Genomic DNA, 21,176 nt, shown 5'->3' with positions numbered 1-21,176 from the left:
AATGAATGGTAGTTGGATATTGTCAAGTGCCTTTTCTGCATCTATTTATATGATTATGTGATTATTGTTCTTCAGACTAATGATGTGACAGATCACATCAATTGACTTTTGAATGAGGAGCCAGCCTTGCATACCTGAAATAAATCCCACTTGGTCATTGTATATAATTATTTTTATACATTGTTGGATTCAATATGCTCAAATTTTGTTGATGATTTTTGCATTTATGCTCATAAAAGATATTGGTTTATAGTTTTTCTTTCTTGTAATGTCTTCAGTTTTGGTATTGGGGTAGTACTAACCTCATAGAATGAACTAGCAAGTATTTCCTCTGCTTCTATGTTCTGGAGGTCATTGTAGAGAATTGGTATAATTTCTTCCTTAAATGTTTGATAAAATTCACCAGAGAACTCTTCTGGATCTGGTAATTTCTGTTTTGAAGGATTATTAGTTACTAATTCTACTTTTTAATAAATATGTGCCTATTCAGATTATCTACTTACCATTGTGTGAGTTTTGGTAGATTTGGCTTTCAAGGTTCAACCTCAGGTTACTAAATATGTCAGCATACAGTTGTTAAAAATATTTATTATCTTTCTTAATGTCCAGGAGATTTGTAGTGATGGCTCCTCTTTCATATTTGAAATTAGTTATTTGTGCCTGCTCTTTTTTTTTCTTAGTAAACCTGGCTAGAAGTTTATCTATATAATTGATATATTCAAGGAAACTGCTTTGGTTTTGTTGATTTTCTCTAATGACTTCTTGTTTTCAATTTCACTGATTTCTGCTCTAAGTTTTATTGCTTTCTTGCTTACTTTGAATTTAATAGGCTCTTCTAGTTTCTTTTTTGCATTTCTATTTTTTATTATTTTATGAAGCACATTTACTTGCTTTTCCAGTTTTGTAAGGTGGAAGCTTAGATGATTGATTTTAGATATTTTAAATATTTCTTTTTTAATATGTGCATTTGATGCTATAAATTTCTGTAAGCCATACTTTCACTTCATTTGCCCTAATTTTGATAAGTTGTATTTTCATTTTTATTTACTTCAAAATATTTTCAATTTTATTTTGAGACTCTCCTTTGGCGTATGTGTTATTTGGAAGTATATTGTTCCATTACCAAGTGCTTCGGGGTTTTCCAAAGTTTGTGGTCTGAGGACATACTTTGCATAATTTTTATTCTTTTAAATTTGTGAGGGTGTGTTGTATGGCTCAGAATGTGGTTTTCCTTGATAACTGTTTTTTGTGAGCTTGAGAAGAATGTGTATTCTGTAGATAGATGAAGTTTTCTGTAGGTATCAATTATGTTTAGTTGATTGATGATGCTACTGAGTTCAGTTATGTCCTTACTGATTTTCTGCCCGCTGAATCTGTAAATATCCAATAATGGGGTGTCGAAGTCCAACTAGGACACTAGTTTCATCTGCTTTTCCTTGCAGTTCTATCAGTTTTTGCCTCACACATTTTGATTCTCTGTTCTTAGGCGCATGCATTGAAGATTGTTATGTTTTCTTGGATAATTGACCCTTTTATCATTAACATAATGCCTCTCTTTATCTCTGATAATTTCCCTTGCTCTGAAGTCTTCTTTATCTGAAATTAATATAGTAAGTACTCCATCCTTCTTTTGAATAGTATTAGCATGCTATGCCTTTCTCCATTTCTTTACCCTTGACCTATCTGTGTCTTTACATTTAAAGTGGGTTTCTCATAGACCACATAAATATTTGGGTTTTGTTTTGTGTTTCACTCTGGCAACTTCTGTCTTTTAATGGGTGTATCCAGGCCATTGACATTTAAAGTGATTATTGATATAGTTTGATTAATATATATCATATTTGTTGTTGTTTTCTAGTTATTTCTCTTGTACCTTTTTTTGTTAAATCTTCTCCTTTTCTGGATTCCCTCATTTTTATTAAACATTTTATATTATTCTATTTCTTCTCTTCTCTTCCAGTTATACTTAAAAAGCTTTTTTTTAGTGAATGCTCTTGAGTGTGCAATATACATTTACAATTAATCAAAGTCCTGTTTCATGTAACAATGCCATGTCAAGTGTAATGCAAATACCTCATAACAGAGCATTCTCAAATCCTCCTTTTCATCTCATATAACATTGCTGTCATTCATTTCACTTATCCATAAGCTATCATCACTGAATGTATTTGTTGGTATTATTATTTTCAATGAATTTTATCTGTTAGATCAACTAAGAATAACAAAGAAAAAGATTTTATCTTACCTTCCATTTTTCCATTCTTTATGTAGATTTAAGTTTATGACCTATATTAATTTTCTTCTCTCTGAATAATTTTTTAAAACATTTTGTGCAAAGCAGGTTTACTGGTGAAAAATTTTCTGAATTTTTTTTGTCTGGGAAAGTCTTTATTTCTCGTTCACTTTTGAAGGATAATTTTGCTGGACATAGAATTTTAGGTTGATGGGTTTTTTTTTTCCTTACTACTCCAAATATTTTACCCCACTGTCTTCCTGCTTGCAAGGTTTCTGAAGAGGAGTCTGGCTTTCCCCTTGCTCCTCTATAGGCAAGGTGTCCACCTCCTCCTCCTCCTCAGCTTCTTTCAAGATTTTCTCTGTCTTTGTTTTGAATATGAAAAAAACTAGGTGTAGATTTTTTTGTATTTATACTACTTGTTCTCTGAGTTCGTGGATCTGTGGTCTGGTATCTATTATTAATTTTAAGAAATTCTTGGTCATTATTGCTTCAAATATTTCTTCTATTTCTTTTTTCCCCCCCGGCATTTAAAATATGCATATATTACATCTCTTGCAATAGTCCCACAATTCTTGGATATTTTGTATTTTGTCCTGTTCTTTTCAGTTTTTTAATTTTTGCATTTCAGTTTTGGAGGTTTCTATTGACATTTCTTCAGGTTCACTGTTTCTTTCCTCGGTTGTGTCCAGTCTATTGATGAGCCTCACAAAGGCCTTCTTCATTTCTTTTAAAGTGTCTTTGATTGCTAGCATTTCCTTTTGATTCTTTCTTAGATTTTCAATTTCTGTGCTTATATTATTCATTTGTGCTTGCATGTTGTCCAGTTTTTCCATTAGAATCCTTAGCATATTAATCATAGTAGTTTTAAATGCACAATCATAATTCTAACATCTGTTGTATCTGAGTATGGATCCTGATGTTTTCATTTTCTCTTCATTCTATGTTTTTTGCTTTTAGTATGTCCTGTCATTTTTTTCTTGATAGCCAGACCTGATATATTGGGTAAATGAACAGAAGTAAATAGGCTTTTACATGAGTTATGTTTTTCTGGCTAGAAGTTAGGCTGTATTTACTGTCTGCCATAGCTGTAGGTGTCAGAGGCTAAAGTTCTTTTTTTTTTTTTTTGCTCTCCTTTTGTCTTTGTTTGCTCTGGAAACTTCTTAAATAAGGTCTGAGTTGTACAGTTATTTTAGTTATATTCTCCTTTTATTATACAGGAGCCCTACTGATGTGCTAACCAGTTAGGAGGGAGGAAGCATTCCATATTCCTATGGTTAAGTTTTAATTTTTTAGGGAGCAGGTACCTCTGAGCTATGACCTTCACAGGTGCTTCTCAGTTTTGTGGCCCCTCCTTTAGGTGAGGCAAGAAGGCTAAAGTGGGCTAGAGTTGGGTATTTCTCTTCTACCTCATGGAAGTCTAGAGCTGACTGAAGTTGGGTATTTTTTCCCCACCATTGGTTGGTTAGGTTCCAGCAGAACTTCTGTTGGCTAGGCTCTGGTAAAATAATTTTTGCCGAGGGCTGGCCTTATTAAGAATAACAGAGTGCCCTGAGCTTATTTCACTAAAAGGGGCTACTTTCCCCCCTACCCTCTGCCAAAAACATGAGGGGATTGAATTTTTCTCTAATATTCATTGTGAGATCCTAGTAGGGCTCCAGGAGCTAAAATACCCAAAAGTGCAGTGACTCCCACTAAGACTGTCTTCTCCTACCTCCTAGAGGTTTTTTGTTTTTTTTTTTTTAAATTTATTTATTATTATTATACTTTAAGTTGTAGGGTACATGTGCATAACTTGCAGGTTTGTTACATATGTATACTTGTGCCATGTTGGTGTGCTGCACCCATCAACTCGTCATTTACATCAGGTATAACTCCCAGTGCAATCCCTCCCCCCTCCCCCCTCCCCATGATAGGCCCCGGTGTGTGATGTTCCCCTTCCCGAGTCCAAGTGATCTCATTGTTCAGTTCCCACCTATGAGTGAGAACATGCGGTGTTTGGTTTTCTGTTCTTGTGATAGTTTGCTAAGAATGATGGTTTTTAACTCTCAGATTTGTCCACGCTGAGCCGCCAGCAATTTGTCAATTACATTTTAGAGTTTCTTTCTTCAGTACTGGTTCCCATGGAGACTTCTGTTTCCTGGCTCCTGCTTCATTGAGTTCTGATTCTATGTATCTACCTGTCTGCCTTTTCAATTTTGCAGGGAATCAGTGACTTCAGTTTCCTGGTGGATATGGAAAGAGCTGTTGATTTATAGTTTGGTCAGACTTTTTCTGTGTCAGAAGTGATAACTTCTGAGCTCCTAACATGCTGGACAAGACTTCAAGCAGTAGTCTTTTAAAACAAAATTTTGTGCAGAGTTTGTAACTGTTTTTGGTACAGTGATTCGTTGATTCAAGGTATTACATCATTACTGGTAACAAGTTGCTTTCAGTATTATTTTTTAATGATAGAATTTCATCATAATGTTCCATTAGTTATTTTAATCAGTGTCTTGTTATTGAACATTCTGGTTGGCTCCATTTTCACTGTTATACATACTGCTTAGTATCTTTATATATAATGTCTAATTAAAAAATCATTTCTTAGGATAAATTCCTCAAAGAGGAATTGCTAGGCCAAATAATAAACATATTTTAAGGCTTTTGGAATATCGCAAATGAGACAGAGCACTGACCCCTCCCAGGGATCTGTTGGACAACCCCTACAAACATGGAAATAAAGGAAAATCTTGAGTTTCTTAAAGGGAAATTACAGCTAGCCCTGAGAAGTAAAGGAACAACTTGATAAGCAAGAAGGTAATAATAGTAGCTTAAAGCAATAGCCAAGGAAGTTAGAGTCACAAGACTTTTGGTATTCTATGGAAACTAAAGATAACATCTTAACATATATCCCTGAATTGTTTTTAAAAAACCCAGACCCCTATCAAATGGGTTTGCTGGCACATAGACCATACATAAGGAGGAACCGAGGAGTGACTCTGACTGCCCACTATTCTTTGTTCTAAATTTGTTCATAAGGGGTCTGGAGGAGGTCATGCCCATAAGCCAGAGCTAACATTCTTTTTTTTTTTTTTTTTTTTGAGACACTCACTCTGTTGCCCAGGCTGAAGTGCAGTGGTGTGATCTTGGCTCACTGCAACCTCTGCCTCCCACATTCAAGTGATTCTTGTGCCTCAACCACTGGAGTAGCAAGGATTACAGGCACACACCACCATGCCTGGCTAATTTTTTTAATATTAATATTTTGTAGTAGAGATGGGGTTTCAGCATGTTAGCCAGGCTGGTCTCAAACTCCTGTCCTCAAGTGATCTGCCCGCTTCAGCCTCCCAAAGTGCTGGGATTACAGGCGTGAGTTGCTGCACCCGGCTGAGCTAACATTCTTTTCTGCCGATCTCAAATTTCTAGACAAAGCTTTGCTTCCTTAACCAGTTGCAAATCAGAAAATCTTTAAATTCACCTGTGACCTGTAAGCCCCCACTTCAAGATGTCCCAACTTTTTAGATCAAACCAATGTATATCCTCCATGAATTGATTTATGCTTTATAACTTCTGCCTTTAAAAACCCTTACCTATACTCCGTGGGGACTCTCCTTGCTGGTGCCCTGCAATAAGTGCCTCACTTTCTCTCACTTCAATCCCAACATCGGTGCTTGCTTTGCTGCACTGGGTGAGTGGAACCAAATTCAGTTTGGTAACGCAAATTCTCTTCCCAAAAGCTTATACCAACTTACATTCCCCAAAACAGTAAATGAAAATGCCTATTTTCCCATACTTTGGCCAATAGTAGATATTATTATTATTTTTATATTTGATAATTAAGAAAATATGATATCATATGTGCATTTCTTGGTTACTATCGAGGGTAAATATATGTATCTATATTTGGTGTGTGTGACTTTTTCTGTTTTTTAATTGAAGATCATTTGTTGAAATGTACACTTTGCTTGTTTCTTCACTAAGTTGTTCAATTGGAATTATTTTAACTAAAAATTCAAATCTAATTAATTGGGTTTTATCTGAAGACTTCTTACTTAGGCTAGGGAGAAAAAGATATGCAACAATGCAGTTTTGATGCAGACCTGTAGGCCGCTTCGCCTGGTGGGTAGTTAATTAATCTCTGCTGGATCTCACGCAGTTTGACTTTGGAAACTCATGCTCCATGAAGAGTAGAGATGGAATATAAAATTTTGGCTGAAGTGTTGCTTCTCCTGAGCCAAATAATCAGGCTATGAATTTCCTTCAAGTTCTGTGCATCCTTCCCACGATAATATTAACACTTTAGATCTTTTGCCAAGGAAGAACCTGGAATATTCACTTCCAAACAACCCCTTTTGTTGTGTCAGCCTGAGGCCCATCACTTGCCCTTTTCAATAAAGCATTTAAATATTTTAATGAATTCCAGGGTGGTTAACTTTCTAAGACTGTAGCAAGAAACCTACCTGTGGGGTGAGCATAGTTTTGGTACTCGTCCTGGCAACATAAGGATTGTTACTCCTCAGATTTATTTTCTGTGCACTACCAGGAACCAGTTCACCTGGCTCACTCAGTCTTAGATGTCAACACTGATAAATGACAGTGAGAAATGTCTCATCCTCAAAGATGAATTTAAAAGATGCTTCTTCCAGAAAATGCACTGAAGCTTGCTGCCTTGTTTGAATGACTGTAAATGAGGAAGGACTCATCAATCCCTCTAGGGCAGAAGGAAGTATAATCCTGAGAAACAAGCAAACAGGAAGAAGTTATGGATTAAAGGTTCTAAGGGCAGGGAAAGCTTAAGAACAAAAAATATGAGTGATGCTGGCATAAGCATGGGGGTCTCCAGGGAAATATTCCTTTTTGGTTGAACTTCCCACATTGGTACAAATATATAACTCAAGAGTTGTGATCAATATAGGGAGACTTTGTACACTCACCTGTTCTTCAGATCAGTCCTCCCTCCCAACTTCCCCTTCCGCATCCCAGGCCCCATGCCCAAATGATTCCCCCAAAAACCTTTCTGTGGAGTTCCTGGGCCAGGCCTCATTGTCAGGGAGAAGCCTGCAGCTCACTCTAGGTTTCAAAGTTCTTCTTACCCCAATAGGTTACTGAGAGCTCTTAAGACCAGTTCTCATCTCAGGTTAATAAATGTAATCTCAGACTCTCAGGAGGTTAAAGGCAAGTCAGTCAAGGTGGCCTGAATTAACTGTATTCTAAGGTGGATATAAATCATTTTGGCATAATGATTCATTTGGCATTTTAAGGTTGAGTCAATTCTCTTTAGCTTTGCCCTGAAGCTACTATGATGGAGAGAGAGGCTGCTGGTTGATCAGTCATTTATCTTCAAAGATGGTAAAGGATGTGCAGGGAACTCTAGACTTGATGAGTTATAAATGAAGGTGAAGACATGATACCTTCCCCTGAGTAGTTTATAATCCACTGGATGAGTAGGACAAAAATAAATAACAGCAAAAATAAAACCAACAATAGTATTAGCTAATCTTTACTGTATGTAGACTTGCTATGAAGCAGTCATTCTATGTAGGTGTCTTTTCTTTATTATGGTAGATGCCTTGCCATAGATTAAACTGTGGGTCCCACTTCTTTAGTGAAAGAGATGCCAAAGAGTCACCTTTGTCACCCAAAGTTCTGGGCCTGAGACAGAAGGCAGAGAAAGAACACGCACAGAGTCTGGTCTATAGGTTGCCAGTGTTCAAAGCATCCTCACCTCGTGGGCCTAGCAGTCTGTAGTCTGAAGCGGTGCTTCCCAGTAGAAATAGAATGCACAGAACTAGAACATGAGCTGCAAATATAAGACAAGTATATGTTTTAAAATATTCTAGTAGCCACATGAAGTAAAGGAAAAATAAGCAAGTACAATTAATTTTAATAATATATATTTATTTAACCATGTATCTAAAATATTATTTCAACAGGTAATCAATATAAAAATTATTTATGAGAAATTTTACGTTCCTTTCTTTCAGCTAAGACTAAATCTGGTGTATATTTTACACTTACAGCACAATCCAATTTGGACTGGCACCATTTTCTTTTTCTTTTTCTTTTTTCTTTCCTAAGTTCTGCCTCAGGAGCTAAAGGACTGGCACCATTTTAAGTGCTCGAGAGCCACATGTGACCACTGGCTACCAAATTGGACAGCAGACCTAGAAAGTGTTTGTGCCTGTTCATTTGCATATCTATGCATATTCATTTGACGCCCATTTCACAGATGTTTATTGGGCAACTACTCTGCCAACTACTGTTCTTGGTATTTGGATACATTGGTTCAATCTCAGAATTTATATTTTACCAGGAGAGAGAGAGAGACAAAAATCATAAACAAATAAGATATCAAAGAGTGATAATGATACAAAGAGAATAAAACAAGGTAATAGGAAGTCAGTGATGGGATAGGAGGGCTGCTATTCCAGATGGAGTGGTCATAGTGGGCTTCTTGGAAGAGGTGACATTTGGGGTGAGATCTGAATATCGTGAAGAAGTGTGTCATGCAGCAACGGAGGGACACACACTCTAAGTTGATGGGAGAGTATATGTATATATACTATAGTATATACGTGTATATATGTACATTTATACACACGCATACATCCAGAGGATGGAGATGAGCTCAGCATTTCAAGGACAAGAACAAAGACCAGTGAGGTGGGAGAGGAGAAAACGGCAGGTCCTGACTTGAGTAAGGTCTTCTAGGCCACAATACGGAGCTTGGATTTTATTCTAAGAGCTTCCGGTGGACAGGCAAAGAATTTTTTTTTTTTTTTTTGAGACAGAGTTTCACTCTTGTTGCCCAGGCTGAAGTGCAGTGGCCTGATCTTGGCTCACCACAATCTCTGCCTCCCAGGGTCAAGCGATTCTCCTGCCTCAGCCTCCCGAGTAGCTGGGATTACAGGCATGTGCCATCAGGCAAAGATTTTAAGCAGGCAAAGACATGACTTGATGAGTCAGTTCTCCCAAAATCTGGGAGAATGGTCAGGAGGTGACTGCTGCAGTGCAAAGAGGTTCCTTGCAGGGACAGGGCAGTAGAGGTGGAAGTGGTAAGAATCTGCTAGTTCTGCTGGGACAACAGAGCCAGCACTGTAAATGGGCTGTGGGGGAAAGGGAACAGTCAGGGACGGCTCCAGTGCTGGGAACTGAGCACCTGGGTGAATGAAGCCATCACCTGAGATGGGGAAGAAAATGTATCCTGGGTTAGGGGGAACATCAGAAGTGGGAGTGATCAGGGTGAGAACTGCTGAGAAAGACATCAACCAGGGCTTAAATGAAAAAGAGAATAGAAACCAGCACAGAAGTTCGGGCCAGGACTTGTTTTTGGCCAGGCCCCTCCCAGGTAGAGTTGCCACATGAAATCCAGGATGTTCAGTTACATTTGAATGTCAGATAAACAATGAATCATGTTTTAGTATATATACCATGCAATATTTGGGGCATACTTCACACTAAAAATTACTTATCTGAAATTTAGATGTAACTAGGCATCCTGTATTTCTACTTGCTAAATCTGGCAACTCTACTCCCAGGCCTATTTTGCTAAATGCTTTGGAGTCTGGGGTGTGGTGAGAGCAGGCATCCTCTGTGCTGGGGCATATCTGTGCACCATGAGCTGAGGACAGTGGGAGAGACCAATCCTGTGTGTCTCTTTTGAATAGAACTTTCAGTTTAAAAAGTGCTTTTATTTTCACGATCTCTTTTGATCCTTCTGTGGGCAGACATGGCTCTACTTTTTAAATTTCAATGCAAAAGTCAAAGGGGTCACATGCCTTGCTCAATATCATGTAACTAGCAAGGTACGGAGCCAGGACTAGCACACTGGAAACTGTATGTACCCAATGTTCATGATACAATTTCTCTCTCCTATCAGAACCTTAGCTTATCGAGCTCTACTCATGAACTATTCACAGCTCAAAAGGAGAAAAGTGAGCAGTCTAAGCCAATCTCATGGGGTATTGCCCTGGTGACTGTTATGGGTCAAGGTGGACTCATGACCTAAATCAGCTCAGTCAGACTGAAAGGAAGGACATAGCCCATCGTCAGTGGAGACATTTCCCTGTTGTACTCTCCATCCAGACCTAAGTAAGGACATATGTAAAACTCATTTGGACTGGTAACTATCACACAATCAATCAAGAAACCAGCCTGGGGTGAAGTTGACTCTGAGGAAAGCTCAGCAGAGAAATGAAAAGAATTTGGGTCCATGATAATCTTTTTTTTTTTTTTTTTTTGAGACAGAGTCTTGCTCTGTCACCCAGGCTGGAGTGCAGTGGCACGATATTGGCTCGCTGCAACCTCCGCCTCCTGGGTTAAAGTGATTCGCCTGCCTCAGCCTCCTGCCTGAGTAACCTGGATTATAGGTGCACATGGCACCATCACGCATGGCTAAATTTTTGCATTTTTAGTGAAGATGGGGTTTTACCATGTTGGCCAGGCTGGTCTTGAACTCCTGACCTTAAGTGATCAGCCCGCCACCTCTGCCTCCCAAAGTGCTGGGATTATAGGCATGCGCCACTGTGCTTAGCCCATGATAATATCTTAAAATTTTTATTTTATTTTATTTTTTAGAGACAGAGTCTCACTCTGTTACCCAGGCTGGAATGCAGTGGGGCAGTCATAGCTCACTGCGGCCTTGAACTCCTGGGCTCAAATGATCCTCTGGCCTCAGCATCCTAAGTAGCTAGGACTACAGACACATACCACCATGCCCAGTTAATTATTATTTCTTATTTTTCGTAGAGACAGGGTCTTGCCATATTGCCCAGGCTGGTCTTGAACCCCTGACCTCAAGTGAGGCTCCTGCTTTGGCCTCCCAAGGCACTGGGATTACAGGCATGGGTCACTGCACTCGGCTTCCATGATGACATCTTGAGCAGCTGATTTTTGCCTGGCTTGCCGCCACTCACTTCTGAGCTCCCGGTTGTGTGAGCTAATACATTGCTTAGTGATGAAGCCATTTTGACCCAGAATTTTCTGTTCTTTGCCACCCAAATCATCTTGACTGCTGAAATAAACACCTGGCTCTCTTGCCTCCAGCGTTTTCCCCACTATAGTCCATGGCCACTATACCCAGAGACAAAGGCTGAGGTTTTGCCACAGAGCTATTCAGAACAGGTTTCAAATACCAGCACCCTTTAAAGAAGAGTTTTTGAAGTAGGAGGAGACAGTCGCAATATGTGGGCAGATGAGCCTTTGTAGCTGCTCCCAGGCAAGAGCCAGGAGTGGCAGGAAGGTGACGTTCATGTGATTTCAGAGCCTCCTGCTTAGGAGTTGAAATTGACTTGAGGCCACCAGGAAACCCGGAGAAAAAAAGTGATAGGATAGAAAAAAAGGTACAGGAAATGATCCTGGCTCATATGTTTCAGGAAGAGCAAACTTGCTTTATCCTTTCAGATGTGTATGAAGCTTTTGAAAAGCAAATAGAGTGGGTGTTCTTGAGATCATTACTTTTTTTTTTTTCTTTTTTTTTTTTTTGAGACAGAGTCTCACTCTGTCACCCAGGCTGGAGAGCAGTGGTGTGATCATAGCTCATTGTGGCCTCAACCTCCTGGGCTCAACTCATCCTCCTGCGTCTGCCTCCCAAGTATCTAGGACTGTAGGCACACGCCACCATGCCCAGCTAATTACTGTTTTTTGTTTTTTGTAGAAATGGAGTCTTGCTGTGTTACTCAGGCTGGTTTTGAACTCTTGGTCTCAAGTGACCCTCCCACCTCGGTCCCCCAAAGTGTTGGGACTGCAGGTATGAGCCACCATACCCAACCTTGAGATCATTACTTAATAGTTGGTGTTTTCTCACTTGATTGTCTGGAAGGAATCAGTCCTCTCTCAATTTGCAGTGAGCAATGCTCTGTGGCTCCCCCCGTTTGTGCAGAGGAATGGTTTTATTACATCAGACATCCATGCAGATCCTTCATCACCTTCAGGGACCCTTGAACTTTTGCTCAGCCTACTATTTGGGCTGATCTCTCAGAAAAGCCAGTGGGTTTTGTTTGTTGGGTTTCACTTGGTCGTGGGGAAGGCAAGGCAGATGAAGCTGAGGCCTAAGGCCTTGACACTATTCCTTTCTAAGGTTGCTGTGGTCCTGATGTCGTGGTATAGGATGGTACAGTTCATCATTATAAGCAACAGAGCTGGATTTCAAGGCTCTCATAGTGGTTTGCTAGGGCTGCTGTATCCAATTACTGTAAACTTGGAGACTTAAAATAACAGAAAAGCATTCTCTTTCAGTTCTGGAGGCCAGAAGTGTGAAATCAAGGTGTTGGCAGGGCCTTGCTCCCTCTGTAGGCTCTGGGAGATTCTGTCTGTCTTGCTTCTTTCAGCTTCTTGTGGCTCCAGATGTCCTTTGACTTATGGCCACATCACTCTAGTCTCTGCCTCCTTCTTCACACAGCCTTTTCTTTCGTCTGCATAATCTCCCTCTGCTCTTATAAGGACCTCATCATTGGATTTAGGGCCCACCTGCATAACCCAGGGTGCTCTCACCATGAGATCCTTAACTTAATACATCTGCAAAGACACTTTTTCCAAAAAATGCCACATTCACTGGTTCTGAGATGGGGACGTATATATTTTGGGAGACCACTATTTACTCACTACACAGCTCTCTTTTGCAACTATCAAGTTATGCCATTGAAACTCTTTGAGTCTCACTGCTGTCACCTATGTTTTCATGGGTATATAGCAACTGATTTTCTTATTTCACAGCTTATGGAGATCCACACCTTCCCCTAAGTGGCTGAAGAGGCATGGAAGGGTGGGGCGGGCTGGAGCTGGGGAGTGGTCACTGTTATTATGGTAGGCATGTGGGGAGGCAAGAGGCCTGGGGGAAGGGAGAATGTGTTGTGTACTCCGCCCCCTGAGGGAAGGGAAACCATGGAAGAAGTAGCTGAAGCAGGAACTGTGGGTGGATGTGAGCAACCCTCACATCGACACATACTACATGTGCTTACCTGGCTCCTTGACTGGAAGCGACAGCCCTGTTGATTTCAAAGCAGATAAAAATCAAGAAAAACTGATGAGTCGGGAGGAGGGCAAGAAGCAGGATGAGAAAGGGAAAACAAGAAATAAAATACTGTTAGGTTCTGTCTTAGTCCATTTGTGTTGCTATAAAGGAATACCTAAGGCTGGGTAATTTATAAAGAAAAGAGGTTTATTTGGTTCACGGTTCTACAGGCTGTATAGCAAGCATGGCACTGGCATCTGTATCCGGTTAAGGCTTCAGGCTGTTTCCACTCATGGTGGAAGGTGGAGGGAGCTGGCATATGCAGAGATCACATAGAGAGAGAGAGAGGAAGCAAGAGAGAGAAGAGGGTGGGGAGGGACCAGGCTTTTTTTAACAACCAGCTAATTGAGCAAGAACTCACTTATGACCATAAGACAGCACCAAGCTATTCATCAGGAATCTGCCTCCATGACCCAAACACCTCCCCATCAGGCCTTACCTCCAACACTGGGGATCAGATTTTACCACGAGGTTTGGAGGCATCAAATACTCAAACCATAGCAAGTCTTTCTCTGGTTATGTGTGAAGATAAAACAGAAAACCTCTGTTCTTCTTTAGAATTGTTTTTTTTTTTAACCCACAAAAAGAAAAAGGGGAGCCAGGACCCTGAGAGCTGCAGTGGTCTGAAAGGAGAGTGTCCTGGGACACTCAGATGTCCTGGGCAGGAGGAGCCTCAGCAAGGAGTCCTTGGATAGGATGCTCTGCAGTTAGAAGTGTGGAAGGATTGCACCAGGGACAAAGTCCAGGGGAGCCCAAATTCTGGGTTCTTCTGAGATTTCCCTTCTGGTGTGGTTTCACTGTGTTACCACCCAAATTTCATCTTGAATTGTACTTCCCATAATCCCCATGTGTCATGGGAGGGACCTGATGGGAGGTATTGAATCATAGGGGTGGTAACCCTCATGCTGTTCTCGTGATAGTGAGTGAGTTCTCACAAGATCTGATGGTTTTATAAGGGGCTTTTCCCCCTTTTGCTCGGCACTTCTTCCTGTTGTCAAGTGAAGAAGGATGTGTTTGCTTCCCCTTCTGCCATGATCGTAAGTTTCCTGAGGCCTCCCCAGCCATGTGGAACTGTGAGTCAATTAAACCTCTTTCCTTTATAAATCATCCGGTCTTGGGCAGTCCTTTATAGCAATGTGCGAACAGACTAATACACCTTCCCTCACACAGCACATTCTCCCTTTCCCTCAAACTCCTTGCCTCCCCCCATGCCTATGCAAATAACAGTGACCACTCCCTCACGCTAGTCCATTTGAATTCCAAGAAAGAAGGGAAAGCACTGTTGATGAATTGTTCACCCTGTGTGAGGACATGTGCCTTGTGATGACTCCAGAAAAGGATTATTTAAATAGATGAGGAAACTTGGACTCAGAGAAATCCAGTGATCTGCCTGAGGTCACATGGAGAAATTGATCTGCTCCAGGATTGAAACTGTAGTCTGTCTGGCTTCAAAGTTTCTGTTCTGTCTACTTTCACTGGCTGCCCTTGAGGCTTCAAAGGAAGTAGCCCCCAACTGGTGCTTACATACGGCACTTCTTTACTTCTAGTCTCAACTTTTGTTATTTCTCATTTAAAATGCAAGTGGTGATCATTTGTGTTTCATAAAAGTACGTTATTTAATTGCAGTCCTGTATTTCATTGCAAATGGGTGACTGGTGCTCCATGTGTGCTCACATTCATATTACAAGTGTGTAAATCACTGTGGGTGGTTCCCCAGACATGGTGACTTTGGGGTTATGCAGCTTAATGGAAGAGCACGTGCGTCTTGAAGATTCAACTCCATTACACATCTGCAAATCTGGTAACTAGGGAAACTCTAGCCTAGTTTTCTGTCTCTTCGAAATTTTGTCATTGAGGGTAGGGCCAAGATCAAAACACACAATTTTGCATCAAGGATAAATAGTAGCACTGTAGAAACACTGCTGCCAAATAGAGATGTCAAGAATGATTTTCTTCAAACCAAATTTTCCACACCAATGATGTGTTTCAAGGAAGTGAATTACCCACCTAAGGGAAGGACAAAAATGTCTTTTCCTTCAGGCCTAGGAAGATCAGATGGCTGAGTCACACCGACAGACGGTCTGTCAAAGTGCAAGCCCTTAAGTGGTTTCACATTTTAATCTTCTCATTGGAATTTCAAAGGTTTGGTTCTTTCAGAACCTCAGCCCCCTTGCTCTTTAAGTTTGTATCAGAGCAAAGGGAGGAGTTCTGCAATTAGGGGCAAGTAACACATCTGAAATTTGAATGGATAGGCCTGGCTATGTAGATGCGGCCCTGATTCCAGCATCTGAAAGGTGTGAGATGAGAACAAAGTAAGCCAATGAGGAGAGATCCCCTGGGCATGAGATTATGCCCCTGCCATTAACATTTACCAGACTGGAGAAGAAAAATAGCAATAGCAGCAGTAATGGTGACAGATTCTATGTTTATTTAGGTACCAGGCTGTGGCGTATCCTGTGTCTGAGTCACCTTAGTCCTTTCCTAAAATTCAATATTCAAGTGATATGGGACCTGAAGGAGTTAGGAGTAGTCCCCGGAGACAGACTGCTGGGCTCAAACTCAATCTTGGAAGAAGAGGTATAACAGTAGTATTTAGGATCACATATGTGAAGCGCTTACAGGGTGTCTGGTACGTTCTAAGTACTGTACAAGTATTGGTGCTTATTATCCTCACTTCCTGTTTCTGAGGCTGGTGGAGCCTTAATGACGTCTCCAGGCTGAGAACTGACGGGAACTTTCCCACAGGGTTCCATCTCTCCACCCACAGTTTCTCCTGGCCACGGGCAATTCTTCATTTTGAGAATGTGACCAGAGAAGGGAGGTTCTGGGAAAATGACTTGATTTTTATTCAGTGGTCTCGGAGGAGGACATTTATTCTGCCTACTAAATATGACACGATTCTGAGCTAGTCTCTCCCAGGCCCTCAGGCTTTTCTGGCCTGAACGGCCCTTGCAGTTGCCCAGCAAGTGTTGAGCTGCCCACCTGAGCTCAGGTCCTTCTCTGGCTCACAGAAGCCACAGTCTCTTAATTAATTCACTGATTCTCCCCGAGTCTCTTCAGGAACTCTATGATGTTTAACTAGGTCATCAATAAACTCCCTTGTAGCTCTAAAATGCCGTAATTCTAATACCAATTAATATTTGGATGAACTCTGAGACTCCATATGAATCACCAGCATTTTGCTTCTGCTAGGACTCTGTCAAGCTCAGCAAAGTACTTGTCTCTGAGGTTGCTGCCTTGCTGGTTAAGTGTGGGGGCGGCCTGGGGCTTGTGGTTTGTCTGGTGGAGGCACTATTCTGATTAATCCAGAGCAGAGGGATCCATCTCTAGTGGATGCTGTTAATGGTCACAGACTTAACTTTTAACACTGCAGAGAAAGTGTTACAAAGAGAACAGGGAGAGAGTGTGGACAGATTAGAAAGAACCCCGTCCAAGATCCATGAATCACTCAGAGAGTTGTGGGCAGTCAGGCCATTTCCTATTTTAAGCATGAATTAATTTACACATCTGACTAGTAATGAGAATGTTGGAGGCAAAAAAAGCCATAGCCTTTTACATCTGGATGTGAACTCTACTAAAACCAAACATGGTCTTATTGAAGAATCCCAGGATTTTTTGGATTGTGTTTTGTATTTTGGATGATTTATAAAGGAAAGAGGTTTAATTGACTCATAGTTCCACATGGCTGGGGAGGCCTCAGGAAACTTACAATCATGGCAGAAGGGGAAGCAAACACATCCTTCTTCACTTGACGGCAGGAAGAAGTGCCAACAAGTAAAGATGAAACAGTCCTGGATGTTTGTATAGCAGTGACAGTGACCTAGAGGCAGACATCAGTGTGGTCATGGACTCCCTGCAACATCATGAATGAAGTCTCTAGAAGAAATATTATCCAGAACTTGCCCTGTTCCTTTGAAATGCATACCTACCAAGATACAGGGTTAACCATGGGCTGTTGCTTTGTCAGATGTTATTTCCAAACTCTATGCCAAAATCCTTCTTGAGAAATTTGATAGGACAAAATGTTATTGTTATTTATATGTTGTCCCAGCTTTTTTTCTTTTTTTGTTCATTCCCAACTAATTTTTAAATTATTTTTCAAGAGATGGGGTCTTGCTATGTTGTCAAGGCTGGTCTCAAACTTCTGGTCTCAAATAATCCTCCTGTCTCAGCCTCCTGAGTAGCTGATATTATAGGCATGAGGCACTATACCTAGCAAGTTTCTGCTTGTCAAAATGAGCAGATCCTGCAACTGGGATCTTTGTTATGTGAGTTTGGACAAGGAGTTATGTGAGTTTGTAGGATGCAATTGAAAAAAAAAAGGGTGAGATAGGGAGGCCCAGAGGAGGATTTTTGGAGCTGAAACACTGGAATCCTGAGGATGAGAGCTGCAAGAGAAAACGAGAGGCCCCTTGATGAAAGGCTGGGGAGAAATCAAATATTACATGAAGATTCAGAGCGTTCACTGTGGTATATGTGATGAAAAAAAAAAAGTTTCTCTAACTTCCTTATGAAATTTTCAGCACTCTAAGTTGGACTGTTGTTTAGATGGGAATAGATTCTTTCCAGAAAGTGGGAAGCTTTGCTGAGCCTTGCATTAAGGCAGACAGAGAAAGCCAACGTGAGAATTGTGGGTAGATCCCTATAGGTCACAATTGCTACTCAACCTGGTGGATCTTCTTCAGTGTGCATGAACACACACATATACACACAGACACACACAGAACTACATAGACCCCTACAGGGTGCAGTGCATGTTCATTTGGGATACTAACCTCAGTTAACGCACACACACAATTGCATGAGTCCCTGTGGTCATGTGTTTGCTGTATTCGCTTTGCTCTCTGGCTTTGTCCTGTAGTGTTTACCTTTGTTGTGCTTTCTTCCCTGTTTCCTCTCTTATTATTTATCTGGAAGTTCACAGTGCATTTTAGAACCTGTCTCTAATCTTATTTGGATGGAGCTTGTATAACTAAGTGCATATTATTCAATTTCAATCATATTCTGCAGGTGCAAGAACCAATGTCATCGTGGACGATTACCCTGTCAACATGGTTGCTTGGACTGCTAAAATCACTTTCCTTTCAGCTTTATTGTAACTGGGAAAAGAGGGTGATTAAAAATACACATCAGCCAAAGGACTGTGATAATGACCATGTCCTGATATCCTGGCTGCATGATGCGGGACGCCCCTTTAGGTCTATGTTCCACTGTCGTGAGGGGTATTCCACGTGGGCAATGCTGTCCATGGTCTTAAGCATCCTGAGGCCAGGGCTTCCTTAATTTCCTTTAATTGGAACTCAGGCACCTTGATCAGAGAAAAGCTATTTTTTGCCCCAGCTCTGCTGAGCGAGATTCCATCTCAGATTATATTAAGGGAACTGCCATTATCTGTGGTTGCTAAGGAATAGTTTTTCCTCTCCAATTAATTTTTTTCCTTCAAGAAGCCCCAACCTACACAACACTTGGTAGTAATTTAAAATGAGCCAAAGAGCTGCAGCTTCTATCAGAGGCATAAAGGAACCCGCTAAGAGTTATTAGGCGTCACCAGGGCCTGTCTTTTAACTAAACACCGAATTGCTATTTCAGAACAAAGGAGACTCCTTCTCTTTGGAAAACACTGATCTACTGCTTGATTTTTCCAATTACAGGCTGAACTCCCCCCTGCCCACGAGCCTGCTAGTCAGACTTTCATTAATCTTGCTATCTCACGCACAGGGCTCCTGGCTGAATGCAGGCGTCACAGAGAGAGGAGGGCATGCTTTCAGTGGAAGTCCGCTTCCCACCCTGATCTATGAGTTAAGCATTAGATTGCACTGCTCACCTGCTGTGGAACAAAATGCGTTAAGCACCTGCCCCTCCAGATCCTGTGTGTGTGTGTGTGTGTGTGTGTGTGCGCGCGCGCGCGCGCGCACACACACACACACACGCACGCGCATGGCGTTCCCAGACCTGGATGGGCAGGTCTGTGGTAGGAAGCTGGGTTGCAGAACCCGTGTGGAACAGGTAACCCGGGCTGCAAATGCTGCTCTCACACTGGCTGTCAGTGGGTTGTTCCTGCCCTGCTTCTCCCAGGAATGCTGGATTCCACACCTCCGACTGTCATCATCTTCTGTGGTTCTGGGGATCAGAGTGGGGCTAGTTTTGTACAAATCTAATTCACAAAATTCTAGTGTCACTAAAAGAGCTTGTTAAATGTGAGCTGGGCTTTAGGAAGTGGCATGTTGGTAGACATGCGTCTCTTCCTCGTAGTGGACATTGCCTGGTACTTACTCAATGATCAGGCACTAAGGAAACCTTTTCTGATCTCTCCATTGTATGTGGGCTCCTCCTGTCCTGTCCGTTCTCTTAGCAAGCTCTGCTTCCCTTGTTCACAGCATCCCCATCACCATGGTGGTCACTGGACCCCTATGGTCTGGGTAAGTTTTCAGGAGCAAAGGTCAGATCTCAATCATCTCCACATCCCCTGGTTCTCAGGAAGGAGTTACCCAAGCTTTGCTGGATGTTTGGTGAAGACAGGGAGGGAACGAAAGATGTCAAAGCTAATTTTCCAATTAAGCTATTGAGACAAGTTTATTCAAATATTTACATACTTTCTGATGTTTTATTACTCCCATAAATAACCTAGTTCTTTCTTCACGAAGTCCAGGACTTTCTTCTCCTCCCTCTTTGTCCAGAACCCTGGGAGGAGCCCTGGGGTCCCCTACCCTGTCCCCAACAAAGCTCACTCTTGCTCCCAGGGCTCTGGGCTCTCGTAGGGAAAGTCCAGCTTCCATAGATTGGGCATCAGGACCCTGGTGGGAGGGAGGGGCTGGGAGATGTGCTACGGTATCTCAAACTGGAACTGAGGTTCCAACTGGAGGGAGCTCTTCCATGGAGCTACCTACAAATGGTGCCTAGCAGGTTGCATGACTAAGTTACATGGTTTTTTTTACTTGTTTGTTTGTTTGTTTTAACCAAGTCAGTTTTGATTCAAAACACATTTTCTAAATCAATTTTTTTCCTCCTATATTGTATAAGAAACTGTGGCATTTGCCAAAGAATTAAAACACAGGAAACACCTCGAGAGTGGTTCAACTTGCAGAAAATACTAGATCCTTCCAGTTATTTTCCAAAGCCCAGCTAAGCTGGAGTTAAACAAAAAAAAAAAAAAAAAAAAAGAGCTTTTCTTTACAGTATCCTGAACATTATAGTGGCACATTATATTGACTAACTTCAGCTGACGCAAGGAAAGAAAGAAAAAAAGAAGTGGTGATGGGTGACTCATCGGCTCTCAGCAGAGCAATTACGCAGGGCACAAAGCGTGCGAGAACAGCCCCGCCACCAAGGAGGGAGTGAAAGGATGGAAACAAAGAACAGGGCGCTTCAGTGCAGAGGGTTTGTGTCTACGTGGCCAAATGGCCCTGCGTAGGACACTCATCGTGAAAGCTCAGCTGATGGAAACCTGAGTCCTTTGAAGTTTCTTATTTTTAAAAGTGATTTCAGTGATAGAGCAGCTCCTATTTTAACAGTGTCCTCGGTGCAACCAAGCTCTAAGATTTTGGAATCCTGATAAGTAGGAACTAGAAAAATGGTTTAAAAGCTGCTAGCCATTTTTGTGAATGCATCAATTTACTTTTGGGGGAGACATCATTGTTTTCTAAAAGCCTCTGCATGGGCTCTTGGAATAAACCCGTGTGGAGACAGGTAGCCTGGGTCTGAGGGCCGAACTGGGAGGCAATTTGACTGGGAGGCAGATGTCTTAGACTGAGACATGGTGATCTGCTGGGTAATGTTTATTTTGGGATAGGGTTGAGGGAGATCTGGGTCTCTGAGTGTGGCTTTTTGGTAGGGGATGAAGGGAGAGGAAGCGTAAGTTACCCTCTGTCTTTGGGGGACCATAGCAGACTGGACACTGAGCAGGAAGGCTGGTCTGATCCCCTCTTGTTGCAGTTGTATTCCAAGTGTCTA

The sequence above is a fragment of the Theropithecus gelada genome, chromosome 8 (genome assembly GCF_003255815.1).
Source record: "Theropithecus gelada isolate Dixy chromosome 8, Tgel_1.0, whole genome shotgun sequence".
In the NCBI taxonomy this organism is placed as follows: Eukaryota; Metazoa; Chordata; class Mammalia; order Primates; family Cercopithecidae; genus Theropithecus; species Theropithecus gelada.
The sequence above is the reverse complement of the archived record's forward strand: the minus strand, read 5'-3'. Positions refer to the sequence as shown.